Here is a 19,975-nt window from a genome sequence, read left to right as displayed (position 1 = left end):
CCCATGTATACACTTATGTCAAAAGTTATCAAATTGTACACTTTAAATATGTCCTGCTTATTGTACATTGATTATACCACAATAGAACTGTAAAGAAAGCAAGTTACTACTGTTGAACTGAAAACAAAAATATGTGAATCAAAATGGATAAAACTAAAGAGAGATATAGACAAATCAACAGTCATAAATTATTTTAACATCCACAACTTAGTCATTGACAGAGCAAACATACAAAAAGTCAGTAAGGAAATAGGATGCTTGAACAACATCATCCAAATTAACCTATTTGATGGTCATAGAAAAATCCCTCCATATTATTTGAGTGCACATAGAATATTCACTAAGACAGATCAGGTTCTGGACCATAAAACAAGACTCAGTAAATTTCAAAGGACTGAAATTAAATATATAGAAAATCTCCTATTTTTTGGAAGTGAAACTGCACTTGTAAATAACCAAGGAATCGAAGGAGAAATCACAAGAAAAATAAGCAAATATTTCATACAAAATCACCAAGGAAATATAACCTAACAAAATGTGTGAGATATAGCTAAGCCAGTTCTTAAAGGAAAATTTGTGCCTTTAAATCTTATATTAGAAATGAAGAAATGTTTGAAATCAGTTATTTAAGCTTTCATCTAAAGAAGCCAGAAAATGAAGACCACATTTAAATCAAACTAAGAAGAAAGAACATAAAAGAGATAAAAGCAAAAATCAACAAAATAAAAAACAAATAATAAAGACAATCCAGAGCTGCAACCTGACAAGAATATAAGAAGAGAAAATTGCAGTCCAATATCCTTATATACAAGGACACAAAAATCATCAATGAATCCAATCTAACAATATATAAAAAGGGCCAATTGTGGTTTATTCCAAGAATGCAAAGTTTCTTTACCAGTGTTGGTTACCATGTCATCAGAGTAAAAGAGCCCCACAGGATCACCTCAATAGATGCAGAAAATCAACACCCATTTGTGATAAGAACTATTGACAAACTAGAAATGAAAGGGAATTTTGTCAGTATGATAGAGGGAATCTATGAAAAACCTACAGCAAACATCCTACACAAAACATTAGACATCATATAGTGAAACATTAAATGCTTACTTTCCTCCAAGAAACAAGGTAAGGATATCTACCCTCAACATTTCTAGTCTACATTATGCCAGAGGTCCTAGCCAGTGCAGTAAGGTAAGAAAACAGTAGAAAGATTGGAAAGGAAGAAGTAAAACTGTCTTTCTTTCTAGATGGCATGATAATATATGTTGAAAATCCTAAGAAATCTATGGGGAAAAAACCCCTACTAGAACAAATAAGTGAATTTAGTAATTCTGCAGATCAAAGTCTAATATGCAGAAATTAGTTGTTCTTGTGTATTTTAGCAACAAACAATGAAAAATGAAATGGAATAAAAATATAATTTATATAAGTTAAATTAAAAACATAAAATACATGGGAATAGATTTAACATCAGATGTGCTAGCTCTTTGACTACTATAAACTATGAAACAGAAATTAAGGAAGACCTAAGAAATGGAGAGATATGCCATATTAGTACATTGAAAGATTCAGTATTATTAAGATGTTCATGTTCCCTAAATTGGCCTGTAGATTCAACATAAACCCAATCAAAATCACACCAACCTCTTTTTTTTTTTTTAAGAAATTGAGAAGCTGATTCTAAAAATTGTAAGGAAATGCTAAGGATAGGCAAAACTTTATGAAAAAAAAAGAAGAAAGTTGGAAGATATATACCTGATATCAAGACTTATTATAAAGTTACAGTAATCAAAGCCATGTATTATTTTTTTAAGGTAGACAGATGTATCAATGGTACAGATTTGAAAATCTCAAAATAAATCCACATAAATACAGTCTATTTATTTTCAACAATAATGACAGTGTGATTTAATGGGGAGGGGAAATAGTGTTAATAAACAATGTTGGGACAATTAGATTATATATTAAAAAAAACTCTTAAACTTTAAACCCTAATTTATACTATGCACAAAAAATTATTCAGGATGTGTACACATTTGAACATACAAGGTTGAACGATAGGGTTTCTAGAAGAAAACATTGGAGAATACCTTCTTGACCAGTAAGCAAAATTCATTTAAAGGACATTAAAAAGCATTACCCCTAAGAGAGAAAAAATTGATAAATTGGACTTTATGAAAGTGAAAAACATTTGCTCTTCAGAAGACACTCTTCAGAAAGTTCAAAGGCAAACTGCAAGCTTGGTGAAAATATCTGCAAAAACACTTTTAAACAGACCCTCCCAAAGAAACATATATGAAATGCTAATAACACATTTAAAAAAAGCTTAGCATCATCAGTAATTGGATAAGCATACATGAAAACCACAAAGAGACACCACCTTACACACACTTAGATGGTTAAAATTAGAAGTCTAAGAATATTGGAAAGGACATAGAACATCTTGCACTTGGTGGTAAAATGATATATCACTTTGAAAGCTATTAGGCAATTTATTATAGGGTTATATATTCAACTACATTATATCCCAGCTAATCCATTACTAGGTTTTTACCCAAGAGGAATGACAATATACTGTACAAGACTGTGTAGGGTGTCTTTGTTTGTGACAGGCAAAAACTGGAGACAACTCAAATATCCATCAACAGGAGAAAGTATAAGCACAGCATGGTATAGCCATGGAATATTACTCAACAATAAAACATAAACCACTCATATATGCAACACCATGGATGAATCTTAAAAACATGTGAGTGAAAGAAACCAAACACATGACTCCACTTACATAATGTTCTAGAACAGACGATGGAAATCAGAACGATGGTTGTCTCTGGGGTCTGGAGAGTTGACTGAAAGAGGCATGAGGGAACTTTCTGGGGGTGGAGGAGATGTTAAATATTTTTTTGATTTGAGTAGTGATTATGTAGGTTTACACATTTGTCAAAATTTGTCAAACTGTGTACTTAAAATTTATGCATTTTATTACATGTAAATTATACCTCAATTAAAAACAGAGTATGGGAGAAAAAATTAAATAAAATTGCTTCTCCCTGTCTCCTCTGACTGCCTTTACTTTCAGAAATAACCACCATTAACCACATACATCATATTATTTAGTTCCTTTATAGCACTTCTCCAATTTGTTACATATGTATGCATGTGTATGTATAAGTATATGTATATACAAAATTGTTTAGCTTCCATTTAAATGTGTGGGTTCAGTGCTCATTATAGGTCTTTTTTTTTTTACCACAACTTCTCATTCATTCTTGTATGGCTAGATTTTGTCATCAAATTTTTTCTCCTAGCGGATTACTGGGTGCTGTATTTCCTGAGTTCTTGTGAATCCATGAATGCCTGTCTGACACCTTTACACTTTTTTTTTAACATCTTTATTTGAGTATAATTGCTTTACAATGGTGTGTTAGTTTCTGCTGTATAACAAAGTGAATCAACTATACATATGCATACATCTCCATATCTCCTCCCTCTTGCGTCTCCCTCCCACCCTCCCTATCCCACGCCTCTAGGTGGTCACAAAGCACCAAGCTGATCTCCCTGTGCTATGTGGCTGCATCCCACTAGCTATCTATTTCACATTTGGTAGTGCATATATGTCCATGCCAGTCTCTCACTTTGTCCCAGCTTACCCTTCCCGCTCCCCATGTCCTCAAGTCCATTCTCTATGTCTGCATCTTTATTCCTGACACCTTTACACCTGAACAACATTTTGTTGGGCCTGCAATTTTTGGATCACACTTTTTTCCTTCAGAAACTCACATATGCTGTTCCCTTCTTTCCCTGTATTTTAATGTTGCTATAAAGAAACATGAGGCTAGCCTTATTTATCAGCCTTTTAAGTAAATTTCTTTTCTTTCCTCTTTTCAGATGCCTAAGGAATGCCTAAGGAATTCTCTCAATTTTTTTTTTTTAATGTTCAGTAATTTACCAGGGTTGATCTTGGTAGTGTTCATTCTGTCTCAAATTTCCTACAACATGGTCTACTTGGAATGTGCTTTTAATTATGGAGATTTAGTTCTTCCTTCATTTAAGGGACAGATTTTTTTCCTATTATATCTTTCATTTATTTTATACCACTTGTCATATCTCTACTTCAGGGATACCAGTTATCCTTTGTTTAGTGTCATCATTGGAAGGTATCTATTATCTTGCAATTATTTTAATGCATTTATCCTAAGTACCCAGGTGCCAGCTCTCTGCCTGTCTCCCATATTTTGAGCCCTAGGGCCTCTGACAGGAGGCCTTGCAGACCATCCAGAATGATCGGATCCTGCCCAGGCATCACCATATCTGCAGCAGGACCTCTGCCCCCCACCCTTGGGAACCAGCCCAAGCTCTAAGACCAGTTTTTCAGCAGCAGTTGCCTCACCGTGGGCTTGGCCAGGTTTTCCTTTGTCCCTCAGCCCTTCATTTCAGCTCCCCTTTCCTATAGGTTCTGTTCTCTTTCATGCCAACTCAGATCTCAGAAAAGGATCTGGGATTGACCACCAAGCCCCCTTCTCCTAAGTTGGACTTCTAAGTTTTTAGGTCCCAAACTCTTCCCTGTGTTTGCAGACCTCAGACCAAGCTGTGGGGAGTTGAGGGGTTTTCCCACTGACTGCACCCATGTTGGGTGTTCAAACTTATTCAGCTTGCCAATTCCTTGCAGCGTATTGGTCTCACATCTCCAGTCTCAACCCCTATGGCCCTGATTCCTGGGAAGCACCTGTCCTTGTCATCCAAGGGGGGGACCTCCAGGAGTGCTGCTGTGTTCCCTTCCCTACCTGCCCACTCACTTCCCTACTTGCCTACTCTGAAGGGCACCTGGTTCCTCACTCATCAGGGTTTCTTCTCTCAGGCGGTTGGTGCTCTGCAGAAGAGTCCTCTCACTCTCAAATGAGCTGTAAGTTTCTAGTTTATTGGAAACATCTAATATTTGTATGAAACTTGATAAAGTGTTGCATTGTGGGGAGACATCCACAGAGAGCTTTTCTGTTAGGGTGTAATTGCTTTTATCACCTTTATGGAAGTAGTGCTCGTTAGCCTAGGTACTTGAAATGCACTTTTCCCACTTCGATTTATTTTAAGGATCATTGAGATTTTAAAATATCTCTTGCAGTGGCTAAAACTTCCAAAACTATGTTGAATAATAGTGGTGAGAGTGGACAACCTTGTCTTGTTCCTGATCTTAGAGGAAATGGTTCCAATTTTTCACCATTGAGAACGATGTTGGCTGTGGGTTTGTCATGTATGGCCTTTGTTATGTTGAGATAAGTTCCCTCTATGCCCACTTTCTGGAGGGTTTTTATCATAAATAGGTGTTGAATTTTGTTGAAAGCTTTTTCTGCACCTATTGAGATGATCATATGGTTTTTATCCTTCAATTTGTTAATATGGTGTATCACATTGATGGATTTGAATATATTGAAGAATACTTGCATTCTTGGGATAAACCCCACTTGATCATGGTGTATGATCCTTTTAATGTGCTGTTGGATTCTGTTTGCTAGTATTTTGTTGAGGATTTTTGCATCTATGTTCATCAGTGATATTGGCCTGTAGTTTTCTTTCTTTGTGACACCTTTGTCTGCTTTTGGTATCAGGGTGATGGTGGCCTCATAGAATGAGTTTGGCAGTGTTTCTCTCTCTTCTATATTTTGGAAGAGTTTCAAAAAGAGTCATGTACCACAATGTTCATTGCAGCTCTATTTACGGTAGCCAGGACACGGAAGCAACCTAAGTGTCCATTGACAGATGAATGGATAAAGAAGATGTGGCACATATATACAATGGAATATTAGCCATAAAAAGAAACAAAATTGAGTTATTTGTAGTGTGGATGGACCTAGAGACTGTCATACAGAGTGAAGTAAGTCAGAAAAAGAAAAGTAAATACCGTATGCTAACACATATATATGGAATCTAAAAAAAAAAAAGGTACTGATGAACCTAGGGGCAGGACAGGAATAAAGACACAGACGTAGAGAATGGACTTGAGGACATGGTGAGGGGGAAGGGTAAGCTGGGACGAAGTGAGAGAGTGGCACTGACATATATACACTACCAAACGTAAAATAGATAGCTAGTGGGAAGCAGCCGCATAGCACAGGAAGATCAGCTCAGTGCTTTGTGTCCACCCAGAAGGGTGGGATAGGGAGGGTGGGAGGGAGACGCAAGAGGGAGGAGATATGGGGATATATGTGTATGTATAGCTGATTCACTTTGTTATAAAGCAGACACTAACATACCGTTGTAAAGCAATTATACTCCAATAAAGATGTTAAAAAAAAAACTCTTGCAATAGTTACTTCCAGCGTTGGTTTTATGCACCCAAAGGTAGTAAGATGGGTGGGCTTGGAAAGTTGTATTTCCTTCTCTCCTCAGGCCGAAGTGCTGTCTATTTTAGAGAGCCTTCTGTCCTGCCAGCCTTAATCACTGGTTTCTTATGCTCACAGCAAACTTTCTTCTTTCTGATTACACCCAACCCCATTGGCCTCATCAGAAAGTGAGCTGTTTACATGCCTATCTCTTCGTCTACTTAGCTGATGATATGCTTACTGGCACCCAGAATTACGTAGGGCCCAGGGAAGGCCCCAGTGTTTACTGAATGTTCAATGCCTTTCTAATCATCAGCGGGGAGAAAGCCCTTTTGAAATGCCTAGGCTGCCACGGACTGGTTATTGCAACCCAATTCCTGGTTTTCTCCCTTCAAAAATAATGCTTTGTTTCTGACCAGTGCTTTTAAAACAAAAATCTCAGCCAGTCTGACCTTCAGACTGAATATTTCCTCATTTATATGGTTGACTTGTTTGAAACACAATACAAAAGTGAATGGAATGATGATTTTTAAGTAAGGTTCTACTGACCCCAGTTTGAATAATTCTTTCAGCCCATTGGATGACAGAGCCTGGATATTAAGTGTCACTCAAAGGTAACTTGCAAAGCAGATAGATTACTATTGCTGGTAAACCATAACTTTTCATTCTTAAGCGGTGTCACTTTTAAATTCTTAACCCCAATGTCATAGCAATGTATTGCCTTGAATTAATTGTATTTCTCATAGGACGTTAGCAGTTTTTTTGCTTGACATTTAAGAGGAGTAGCTTTTTGATTTTAATCAAAGTATTTCCTTTTGAACTTTAAGGAAGAGCTTCTCTTAAGACTTTGACAAAGAGACATCTCTACTTGAGCCAAAGGTTGTTCACTATTTACTAGAGTGGACCTCGTCTTGGGTATTAATGAAGAGACTAATGGGAACAAATTGATCTCTTCATAATTTGTCAAGTGAAGTGCAGCTAGCTGAAAATTTCATTATCAGCACTGTTCTAAGGGAACTGTAAAAAAAGAAGTTAGCCAGAGTCAGTTTCATAAAGTTCCCTTTCAGGGTGAGGAGAATTCTTGGTTGTCATTCATCAAAGAACCTACTGCAGTTTCTATGAGGCTGTAACAAATAAAAGAGTGATTTGTGAAGTTACTCTCAACTCCCTTTGAAATGAGGGAGAGCCTCATTCCATTTTCTGAAACTGAAATATGATTTAAGGAGCAGCATTAAGAATTGCTGCTCTAACCATTAAAACTACGATGTAGCCGCCCATTTATCAACATTGAGAGATATTCATGTTATGTTAGTGTAAAAAGTGGGTTACAGAATAGTAAAGTATGATCCGATTTTTGTTTTAAAAAAGTATATGTATTTGGATGGGAAAAGTCTGGAAAGACATACTTGCATAATCACAATAAGAAATAAATAAGGAAAAGGATAAACACACCAGCAAAAGTGAGCGAAACATATCAACATATAATTCATAGAAAAGAAATGCAAATACATACAAAACAGTAAGTATTTTATACTTTATTTGTAATCACAGACACGATTTAAAATGATAATGAGATACCTTTATTTTTGTTGATCAGTTTGGCAAAACTGTTTAAAATAAAGGAATACCCAGTGTTCAGAAGGGAGAAGACAAAAGCCATGCCCATACATTCCTGGTGGTAGCTTATTTTAGCACAAATTAAAAAAAAAGAGTTTTGTTTACAACTTTATTGAGGCATAATTAACACAGAAAGCTGCACACAGCACACTGTGCATAGCTTAGGCAAGGACTACTCTATTTAAAGTGCGTGATTTGATAACATTTGACATATGTATATACTCATGAAACTACCACAGCCGTCAAAATAATGAATGTACCCATCACCCTCCACAGTTTCCTGCTGCCCCTCCATGTCCTACCCTATCCCAGGCATCCACTGAGCTGCTCTCAGTCAATATAGATTGCATTTCCTAGAATTTTATACAAGTGGAACCATACCCTATGTACCCTCTTTTTTCCTCTGGCTTCTTTCATTCAGCATGATTATTTTGAGATCCATCCATGTATCTATAATTCCTTCCTTTTTATAGCTGAGTTGCCTTCCATTATGTGACTATTACCACAATTTTTTTAAAACTCTGAGTGTTAGGTTCTGTTTTTATCCCAATTTACAAGAATAGGAAACTGAGTTAGCTAAATTCACCCAAGGTAACTCAGATAATAAATGATGGAGACAGAATTTGAACCCAGACACCCTTACTCGAGAATTCCACATTCCCAATCACAAACTTTGAAATATCGTTTATATTATTTGGAAATGTCTTAAAGGCTCATCAACAGGGGCATGAGTTAACCATTTTACATTTATGTAATAAAATGTATGCAAGCATTTAAAAATGATCTTGCAGAAGAAAATTTGAAAAAGACTTTAAGGACACATAATAAAATAACACTGGTTATCCCGAGTATTAGGAAACCGTGGGTAATCTTAATTTTCTTCTTTTTTTTTCCCCTTCCTTAAAGTTCTCAGATTTCTTGGCTTTGCTCATAAAGAAAAATAAATAAGTGAAAAGGGTTGCAGCCCCCGGTGCTTGCCTGTACATTAGCCATGAATGAGTTCTAAAACTGGACCTTTGGCCTACATTTCTGATGTTTGCAGCTTTCTTTTTCTTTTCCATTCTCACCTTTTCCATCTTTCCAGACTTGACTGTATCCTTTGTGGTCCAGCTCATGTTCAAACTTCCCTGGGATATCTTTTCTGCTTATATCTACCACCATTTTTCTGCAGCACATAGCAGTCTGGATAGGAGCTTTTAACCCATCTAACGATTGTCCTTGGGTGGTATGCCTCTCTTCCAAGTCTGATTATGAACTTCTTGAGGGCAGTGCCAGACTCTGCGTGATCCTATTCCCTCTTCTGTGGCCTGGGGCCATGAGGAGCACATTGTGATGATAACATACCTTCATTTGAGCATAGGACCACCCAGTGACAAACTGCTTCCTTGGTTGTTGGTTCAGTCATCCCTTTAGCAAACCCTCTGTGGTGGTAGTGGTGGGGACGGGAGGTCTGATAAACCTGTGTTTTGCTGGGTAAGCCTTGCTGGGTAAGCAACTTCCTTGAATACAAGTAGCAAGTAGCAGAGCAGGAATGAAAATACACATATCCCTAGATATGCCAGCCATGGTTCTTTCTACTCATACAAAGGCTGTTGGAATAGTCATGAAGCCTGGATTCCCAGCCTGAGCTCTCCGGTTCCACCTTTCTCTTGTCTGATTTCAGCCTCTTGTCCTAGCTGCCTCTGACTGCTTGTTTTCCAGCTTGGAGGTGCACACATGACCCTGGAGGCCATCAGTGCTTCCGTGGCTTATCTCCCCAGTGGGTTGGAAGAATCTGCTTTTGAAAAATAAGCCTAGCCTCTATTATTGGTTCACTCTCTCCAGTCCCCAGGAAGTGAATTCTTAATTTCCCTCTGCTAACTTGAACGTCCTGGGCCTATTTATTTGGTTTCCAAGCCCAAAGGGGTGTGCAGCTCAGGTCTGTGCTTCCCTGGGCAGCGTGAGGCACACATTTCTCTCCTCAGTGAATAAAGAGCTTTTCCACTGGAAGTTCCTTCCTGAACTCCCCACTGTTAACCCTACACATGTCCAATGTGGTGCCATTGACCCTGGAATTTATAGATTTTAGAAGTCTAAGTGGATACGTTTCTGGATCCTGGGAGAAATTGGCCACTTGTTGGGAAAAGAGCTGCATGTCCCCAGTGGTGACCCTGGTAGATCAGGCAGGCAGACAGCAGACAGAATAAGACACTGGGGCCTCAGCCAAAGAGGTGGCTCTAGAAAGAGGCAATAGTTTGGGTTCCAGGCCTAGTTTTACTGGCTACTCACCCACTTTGCCTTTCAGAGCTCAGCAAGGAGGAGAGCCCACACTCATTCACCTCTTTCTCCTGGAACTTCGGGCTCCCTGCTTCATCCTCCCTGGTCTCTGTAACTGCCAACCCATGCTCAGAAGCACCTACCTCCTTATTTTGACTCATCCTGCTTGTTTTTTGTTTCTTACCACTCCTGACATGCAGTCTCCTCTCCTCTCTTTCTGTGTGGGCTACCTGGCTCTCAAGACTTTGCTCCACTGTTCCCTCAACTTCACAGATTCAAGTTCTGCTTTTGGTGGCTTACCTCAAGTTCCTACTTCCTTCAGGAAGCCTTCCTGATAACTCCTACTCCATCAGTCTTTTCCCCTCCAGGGAACTCATATATTTGGTTGTCACTTTATCATGACACTGCTTCCCTCCCACATTTCCTCATGGTCAGGCAGCACACGTCTAAGGCCGCGAACGACTCGAGGTCAGGGGTGTTTCTGTGATGCCCCTCACAGTACACCTGGTGATTGATCAATGGCTTGAATTTTTAAGGTGTTGTGGAATCTCTTTATGATAGCATCTCCTGATACTATAGTTCAGATGAGAGATACGAGAACTCTAATCATGGGGTAGAGAATAGGGTATTCAGGGATTAGTATAGATAGTGCTTTCAGTTCATGGCTATTGGGGAACAGAGATGGGGAGATTTGAGAATTATCCAGGTTTTGGCTTAAGCAGCTGGGAGGTTAGTGAGGCCATTCATTGGCTCAGAGAATATAGGAAGAGGAGTTGTGTGTGTTTAGCATAAGTGTGTGTGTGCTGTGTTATATGTGTGTGTGTGGAGGGGATTGTGGAGATGATGTGTTCCATTTTGGTCATGTTACACTGGAGGCACTTGCAGCCCCGAACCTCCCTTGGGCCAGGAGTCTTGGACAGAGAGTTGCTCCTCAGTGATTGCAGCTTCTTCTGTGAGTTAGCCAGGAGAAGAAAGAGCCAGAGCAATAAGCAAGCCAAAGTCTTAGTAATGCTGAGAGTCAAGTCAGGAAAATCGATGCATTCTGTGTTCTCTGGCTACTCTCCAAATCCCCATGCAAGTCACCTTTGACAGGCTGGTCATGGGCTGCTGGCCTCTGATATATAAAAGAATGGCTTTTTCCTTGGGACAATCAGCCATATTAGTTTTAATATTATTAAAAGGTGATGTATACATGGGGAAATTTGAATTCTTATGAGCACCATAAAAAATGTGCCCAAGGACTTTCTTGGTGGCGCAGTGATTAAGAATCTGCCTGCCAATGCAGGGGACACGGGTTCGAGCCCTGCTCCGGGAAGATCCCACATGCCGCGGAGCAACTAAGCCCATGTGCCACAACTACTGAAGCCCACGTGCCTAGAGCCCGTGCTCCGCAACAAGAGAAGCCACCGCAGTGAGAAGCCCGCGGACCGCAAAGAAGAGTAACCCCCGCTCACCGCAACTAGAGAAAAACCCGCGTGCAGCAACGGAGACCCAACGCAGCCAAAAATAAATAAATAAATAAATAAAATTAAAAAACCCAACAAACAAAACTGCGCACCGCAAAGAAGAGTAACCCCCGCTCACCGCAACTAGAGAAAAACCCGCGTGCAGCAACGGAGACCCAACGCAGCCAAAAATAAATAAATAAATAAATAAAATTTAAAAACCCAACAAACAAAATGTGTCCAAGAACCTGTATTCTGGTATGTTCTATCTTAGATGAAATATAGTACTTTTAATGAAGAGTTAGTTGAGTTACGATTTCTTTTTTCAGTCTAATGGTTAAAATTCAAACAACTCAGCAATCATTCCTGTTACCTCCATCTAATTTCATATTGCAGAAGACAATGTTATCTGGAGGGAAGGCAAATACATAATTCATGTTTAAATTTAATAGGGAATAGAGATTTGAAGATGAAGGGACATTGCCATAGTTTGTGTCTATAGCAATTCAAGCTTTCTTATGAGCTAGGGCCAGGCATGTCTGAGGACAGGAGGACAGGACACAGGGGTTCAGCTAGATGACATTCTGCATGACATGATACCATAGGCACTGCCCGTGGAACTCAAAGTTTGAGTCCCTGACCTGAAAATGAAACCTCTCTGCTCTCACTCTTGGATTCCTGTGGCACTCTAAATCACCATTCTGGAATTTTTCAGCCCTGTGGGCAAAAAGCCCCCAAGATGGGGAATATAATCTTCAGCCATCCTCACAATCCCTTAAAGACAAAAGCCAAAGGCACAGGGTGTTTATGTCAATCTTCTCTAGACGAGCATAAAGCTATGAACAAGCAAGATAACCAGCCCCAGGGAACAGAAATCATATTCTGGTTAAGTTACTCCATGGTGTGGTCCAAATGGTAGAGAGAGAAGGCCAAACCCTGGAAGGGTGCCAACTCGCCCTTGGCTAGGGCCTTATTGGTATCATGCAACCTGATGTGGTCACTGGTTTTCAGTAATGTATGTCCAGAAACCTGAGCCAGGTGGCCAGGTCCTCAGAGGTGAAGACACAAACTATGTGAGCCTGTTGTGTAAGTGGAGACCAGATCATGCATTTACAGTGGAAACAGCTAGATGGTGACTAGAACGCTTCAGCTCATCACTCAGGGCATTTCCATCTCTGGATAGCATTTCTGGAAGGATATCACCCCAAACTTCTGTGTGACCAAGGAATTAGAGCCAAGGGAGAGGCTTAATCTGGGCCCTGGTGGAGTCTGATGAGCCATTTTCAGCTCACAGAGGAGGACACATCCCTGGTGGCTAGATGTCCAAGCCCCAGGTGCTGGGCCTCCCTCCCAGGCACTGCTGGACACACATCCTGATCTTTGAGCAGTCATTTCATAACCCTGGCTCCCTGAGGCTACACCCAGTCATGTCAGTGACCTGTAGCATCTCAGCCTCCACCTAACAGATTGGATCCTGACTTCCTTCTGTGGCTGGCTTAGCTCTTCTCTGGCAAACTGACTTAGTTTTATTCCCAGAAATTCTCTTTATTTACAAATTTAGGGATAATCTGAACTTTGCCTTCTCTTAAATTATGATTATACAAATCAAGACCATTATGACATGGAAACTGTAGAAACTTGGAAAAAATACAAAACAGATAATAATACCATAAAAAAAGGATACACAGTTTTAAGTAACCTCCTCTTATGGCTGCAAAAAATTGTGTGTGTATGTGGATAAGAAGGACCAGGGATTATGGAGAAATGTAAACTTGATATAATTTGATAGTGGAATTTTATGTGTCATAAATTCTCCTGACATTATAAATATGTTTTTATCATCAATGACAAAATAATGCCTTGACTTTCTATACATGAGCTCCAACCAGCCCTGAGGGAGCAATCAGTCCATCTGGGTCAGAAGAGACTGGAACTGGCTTCTGGAACCGGTTTCTGGCCTCCTTGGATTCCAGCCTCTGTGATCAGGATCTGCACTTTTTGCCTAAACACACACCCTGCCTTGCTCAGACCCCACTGGGAGCATTTCAGGGTTCTCGGGAACTTGGTTTGCAGACTCCAGCGCTGGGTATTCTGATGGGTCTGATGTCAGTGCCTCACCCAGAGATCAGTTGATTTCTATTTCAGACAGATTCTCAGACTTGAGCCCCTCAAATGAGAGATCGTGATGGGGAAGTTGGCTTTCAGCTCCCAGCTCCAAAAAGGAAAAATATGTTTCACTGAGCCCCATCCATGTTTTTGAATCTCTTTTTCTGATGGGCCCTTCTGTTATTCAACACTCTCTGACTTTTCCATTCCTCTCTCCCTAAACAAAGAAACCTTTTGTTTATTTACAAGTGTTTTCTAAAAGTGTTTTGTAAAATGCGGAGTGATGCTCAATATAGAGGGTTACTCGTGGTTATTTTACCAGAACCTATTTTGAAGGATCTAACAGAGGCATTCAATTTATAAAAGAGTTAGCACTAATATATGTCTGCTCATCAAGGGAGGTGGGAAGTAAGTTGGGCAAAGCAGAAAACAGACTCCATGTTGAAAGATCACTTTGGTGCATTAGAGCTTTGAGCACGTTGTCGATTATGTGGGTGACTGGCGGTGGGGCGGGTGTGGGAGACCTCCTGGGGAGGTGTCCAGAGAGAAGGACTGAAGCATAAAGGTCTCTTAAAAACTCATGCTTTCATGTCCTCCTATGTCAAATGAGGGGGTTGTCTGGGTGATCTCCGAAGGCACTCCTAGGCGTCATGTTTGTGCTCACAAAAACTTAATTGAGGTATTTGGTTCCCCTGGTCTGACATTTCATCTCAGTGAGACACAGTAAGTCACATGTTGCCTTTGTATAATAACCACAACTTAGAGTTGAAAATCAAAGGGAAGTATTGTGTGGTGAGGTGTCTGAGATTTGTGGTTTCTTCTTTATTGGGAGGTCTGGTTTGTAACAGGAAGGTACACTCTGGGGCCAGTGCCCTCAGCATACAGAGAATTTCGTATTCATGCCTGGTGGGCAGGCAGAGAGAAATTACAGCATGAGAGATGGAAGAGGTTGAAGACAAGAACCCAATGTGGTGAACACAGAGCTCAAGTTTCTGCCAGGAGAAAGTTTGGCCTCTCAGGATGCATCTGTTACCTCAACCCATAAAATGATCACAGAAATCTAATTCTAATACTTTTCATGGGTCTGAGCGTGTAATGTCTCCTCACAAAAAGATGCCCTAGAGGAGAAAAACCAGGATGAGTTACTTTATTTTTATGCATTGTGGGTCCTCAGCCCAAGAAAGTTGCAGAAGTTATGGGGTTGGTTAAACTTAAATTGTGGTTGGGAATTACCCACAGATTAGCACGTTAAGTGATGATTCAAATTCCCTTGTGTCCTGCTGAATGGGGCTTTGATGGCTATGGCTGCAGAGTGGTATGTTTCATTGCATGTCGTTCTAAGGCCATATCTGGGCCTTATATTTAATGTTATGTAAAAATTATATACAAGCTGATTCCATGTGTCTATAAAGTGTTAGGTAATATCAGTTGGCATGTATATATGTATACACAAATATATATGGTAAGTATAAATACAATAAAATTTGGGAGGAAAAAAAGTTCAGACATGAACAAGGTTTAAACTCTTATTTAAGCTTTATAGCAGGTTTACAAATTTCTTTATGCCCCTGTTAACAGCTGTCCTTGACTATTGGAGGGTTGGGTCATTGGCTGAAGCTCCATATCCCCTGTCCCAGGCTCATGTCTGCATATGGCACTGTGGAAGGGCCAGCTGTGGCTGGAGCTGAGATGGTCTGGGTAAGGCTCATCTTTCAGAAAGTAAGCTTGACTGCAGGCACCAACATAATGTCTAGACCCCAAATCTCAGCATTGTTACTGTCTGCTGACAGCATTTCAGTAACAAAAAAGATCAGTTCCATACAAAGATGATTAGTTGAGAACCAGCTATTGACAGCACCTATAGACTATTTCAGTGCCAGCCGTAGCCCTTAACCTAAGGAATTTACTGCTTCTGAATTCTGGAGGTTGCATAGTTTTAGTAAACAGAGTTAGTAGAGAGAAAAGTACAGATGATGGGTCACTGGAGGAGGAAGGGGAGAGAAGGATTAAGGAACAGATGACCAGGAAGCCCAGATCTGCTACTGGGGGGAGGCTGCAGGCATCCATCGTAATTTTGAGAATTTTCCTAAAGCGGAAGATTGAGAATCCAAAGTAGGGAAGGAAGCAAAAATGATGCACGAGTACAAGTACATTTCTAGTAAAATAGTATAAATATGTTTGCAATTCAGTCCATTTCTAGGTTTTTAATCTGGTTATCCTCTGGGATAGAGCTGGACCATGGTGACCATGAAAGTTTGGTCTCAAGTCTCTGACGGGTGGGAGCCCCAGCCAAAAAGCCTCAAACCGATACCCAAGGCTTCTGATTCCTTTGAGTGGCTTTTGGGATAGAGCCACAACAGGAGATTTTATCATATAAAAAGATCTTTCGATTTTGTTATTATTTATTTCTAAATAGCCTTGGAAACCCAAGAGTAAAGATCATAAGCATTAACAAAATGCCAGGGAAAAGTAAAAAGAAACATAAAATTCAAACACTTACCAAGCATCTACTGTGCCAGGTACCATGTGCAACATGATTCACTCCTTATAATTATGTATGTGGCATGTATGAGGTATGTTTTATTATCCCCATTTTATAGATTAGTCATTAATCAGGACAGCAGCCAAAATGGAAAGCACGGCTAAACAGGTTGAGAGCTGAACTGTCAAAACGTGACACGGTGGTTAATGGCAGGTTATTGATGGATGTTACCTCGCTGATGGGTCTTCAATAAACTATTTTTTTGGCGAGGTCTTCGATAAACTTTGCATCGACTTTGGCTCAGAAAAAAGTCTTTCGTGAAAACAAATTTATCTGAAATAAACATCACGATATTGTTTTAAATCTCATGTATAAAAATTCAAATACAGAGAACACATATAATTTCCCCCTTCTTTTTAGGTCTCTTTGATTTTAAAACTGCTGTAACAATCACAGTCAATTTTAAAGTGTTGATGATAACAATACCGTCCTGAATTTTTATAGAGACTTTTTCTTGCAAGGACCTTGAGGTGCTAAAAATGTTGTCATCCATATAGGCAAACCTCGGGAATATCTAATTTAGCAAAAGTCAGTGATAAATTCTTCTGGTGCCATTCTCCATGTCTTTGAATATAGTAGAACACCCTGGAAATAAGAATGTTTATTCTCCAGCAACTGACTGCTGGTAATACGGTTAGTTGGTATAATTCCACTTGTATTTATCTTTTAAATAGCTGTTGGGATTAAAAGAATCCTTTCTGTTTTCTTCCTATTTCTAAAGTGGTAGGTATTATGCACATTTTAGTGCCTTCTCCAGGTGGGCAAAGGAAACACTGTCTTTAGCTAACTTCATCTTTATGCTGCTGAGCACCCTTTCACAAACAAAACGTGAATTAGAATAAAAATTGGAATCTTAAAGGCTGAAACACACAGTTCCTGCACAAAGGAAAGCAGCAGAAACCGTGAGGTCACGTCCATGAGTGAAGGATGCCAGGAGCAGATACGGGCCTCCCTGGGCTCTGCGGAGCCCACTCACCCATTAATTGCCCAGCCTGGTCAGAAACTCCTGGGAGGAGACTGAGGATGTCCCATTGTTTTTTTTTTTACAGATTACAAAGTCATTCTGTTTCACTGGATGATTGTGAACAGTTCAGTCTGTGCGTTTTATTTTGATTTTCAATGACTTAATTAACGACACTGAACTTTGTCCACAATAGCAGCATTATGTTTAAGAGTCAATCAAATGCCAGTGTCATTAAGTGGAACGGCACAGATGGCAGGGTATGTGGGAGCTGGAGAGCGGCTGTGAGGTGGCCCGGGCTTCTCAGGGACGTGGTCAGGGCCTGACCTCGGATCCTTGTCCCCATGCCCTCTGCTGCAGGTTGCTGATGGCCAGTTCCTCACTCTTCCCTACATAAGTGCCGTCATGTCCCTGGGCCTTCTTCCCGCCCCTCCCACTGATCTAAAGCCTCCCTATCCTTTAAGTTCCAACTTAGATTACTTCCCTCACAAAACCGTCTCCTATTCCCTGCTCGTTGCTAGCCCCTGGTGGTGACAAGAACCCCAATTGTACTTTGGAAATAACTCTTTGTTTCTGTATCTGAGGGTAGATCTGTTAAGCCTCAGCCCAGGCAGGATCTAAAGGTAGAGACATGTCTGGATTACATTTGAGGATGAGGTTTAATTGCCAAGGTCCTGGGGAGCCTGAGGAGAGAGGGGGAGGGGCTCATCTCCAGGAAGCTGGCTAGGCTCTACCTTGAGGGGCAGGTTGGGGGGGTGCTGGGAGGCCGGTGGACCCCCAGACCATGGAGACAATGGCAAATGTGCTCAGTATGCGTGACTGACTGCACAGCAACCTTGGGCTGAGTGATGTCCCACACCCGTGGTGATCTTCTCCTTGGCTCCTCTATTCCTAATTCCCAAAGGGAGGACCTGCTTGCACTGTGTAAAGGCCTCTGATCCGGGGTGTGTTTTCCAGGTGGAGCTTGGACCCATCAGGAGAGTCATGGCTGAAAGGCATGGAAGAGTGGGGATCTGGTCCTGTAAAATTCCAGAGAATTGGGATACCTGTTTAATTTAGTATTCAAACTGGGACACTTTGGATGTTAATGATTATGCTGGGACCAGAGGTGTAAGCATGGACTGTCCTGGGCAAATTAGGTGGGTGACACCCTGACCCAGAAGCCACCTAGCATGATGACCGTTCACAGCCTCTCTCTGGCTCCTCTGTACTGGGTCAGCACAGGTTTAAATGTCACACTGTGCAGAGGAAGAAATGAAGAGAAAGGAACTTGCAAGAGGGTCCTAGAATGGTTGATGGATGCAGATGCAGCCATGAGCTCACACCCATGTCCCTGCTGAGTGATGAGGATCCCATTGGTGACACCTCGAAGCTCTCCTTCAAAGGAGCCTGTTTCAGTGCAGGGAACTCTACTCAAGACTCTGTAATGGCCTATATGGGAAAGAATCTTAAAAAAAAAAAAAGAGTGGATATATGTATATGTATAACTGATTCACTTTGCTGTACACCTGAAACGAATACAACATTGTAACTTAACTATACTCCAGTAAAAATTAAAAAAAAATAAAGGTGGGGGGTCTGTTTCCTGGAGGTGCCTGGGCAATGCTGCCTGTCTTGGAGCTCAAGCCAAGGGCACCTTCAAAGACACTGTCCCAAGACAAGGACTCAGAGCTCCTTGGAGCCCTGCTGATTTGTGGACCTGAAGACCTAAACTCATAAATGCGACAGAGGGTCTCTTCCGCTGTCCACTTGCTCGGCCCACAGAATTGTTCTCTGGTCTAAAAGCAGGGTGCTGTCTCTTCTCCTGGGGGGGCGGGGGCGGGGTTCCCCATGCTGTTGCCCTGTTTCCCACTGAATTCCAACAACGTGTAGGGCCTTCACGTCATCAGAGTCATTTTCCAAATGAGCAAATTGTGTTTTCTTCTTCGTTGAACCTGATATTTGAGCCAATCTGTGCAGGCAGTTTCCTCCTCTTTGTTTTCCTGACCCTGAGCACTCCTGGCCCCACCGTAATTATTGGACTGCGCCCGCTGCTGGGAGCACAGCTCCTGTTCAACAGCAGTAACGATTTCGCTGAACATGAAAAGAAAAAGGCCCCAGTTCTGGGATTTTGTCTCCCTTTCAGATGTTGGTTATTTACAAAAAGTCTTCATTTCAGTGTTGAGTTAGCATTTCTGGCATTGCTTAGGAAGCCACAGCCTGAGCCGTGTCCTCTGCTCTACCCCCAGAAGAGAGCCAGATGGCTACCCATGGGTGTGTGTGGGGACAGCAGCCCTCACTGCATGCATTTACATGGAGACAACGTGGAGTCACTGTCCGGTGGCTGGGGAGGAAACAGAGGAATTCCCGTCTTGGAAAGCCCATCTCTTCCTGTGAGAAAGGGAAGGATGTGGTGGAGTAGAAAGGGTCCAGGACTAGGAAAGAATCTCCTGACCTGTTAATCCCACCTTTTGCTCAGGGCCAAATATCTATCTTTTCAGCAGCCTTTCTGTTTTCTATCCATCCATCTGTCCATCTGTCATCTCTCTCTTTTCCACCAAGCCCAAAACATTTATTAAGCACTAAGGCTATTAGTGGTTGTTTCAGGCTGAATTGTGTCCTCCATACAACTCATAGGTTGACATCTTAAACCCCTGTAGCTCAGAATCCGACTGTATTTGGAGATAGGGCCTTTAAAGAGGTAATTAAGGTAAAATGAGGTCATATGGTGGACTTTAATCCAATCTAA

The sequence above is a fragment of the Neophocaena asiaeorientalis genome, unplaced genomic scaffold, assembly GCF_003031525.2.
Source record: "Neophocaena asiaeorientalis asiaeorientalis breed wild unplaced genomic scaffold, Neophocaena_asiaeorientalis_V1.1 scaffold84, whole genome shotgun sequence".
Lineage (NCBI taxonomy): Eukaryota > Metazoa > Chordata > Mammalia > Artiodactyla > Phocoenidae > Neophocaena > Neophocaena asiaeorientalis.
The sequence above is the reverse complement of the archived record's forward strand: the minus strand, read 5'-3'. Positions refer to the sequence as shown.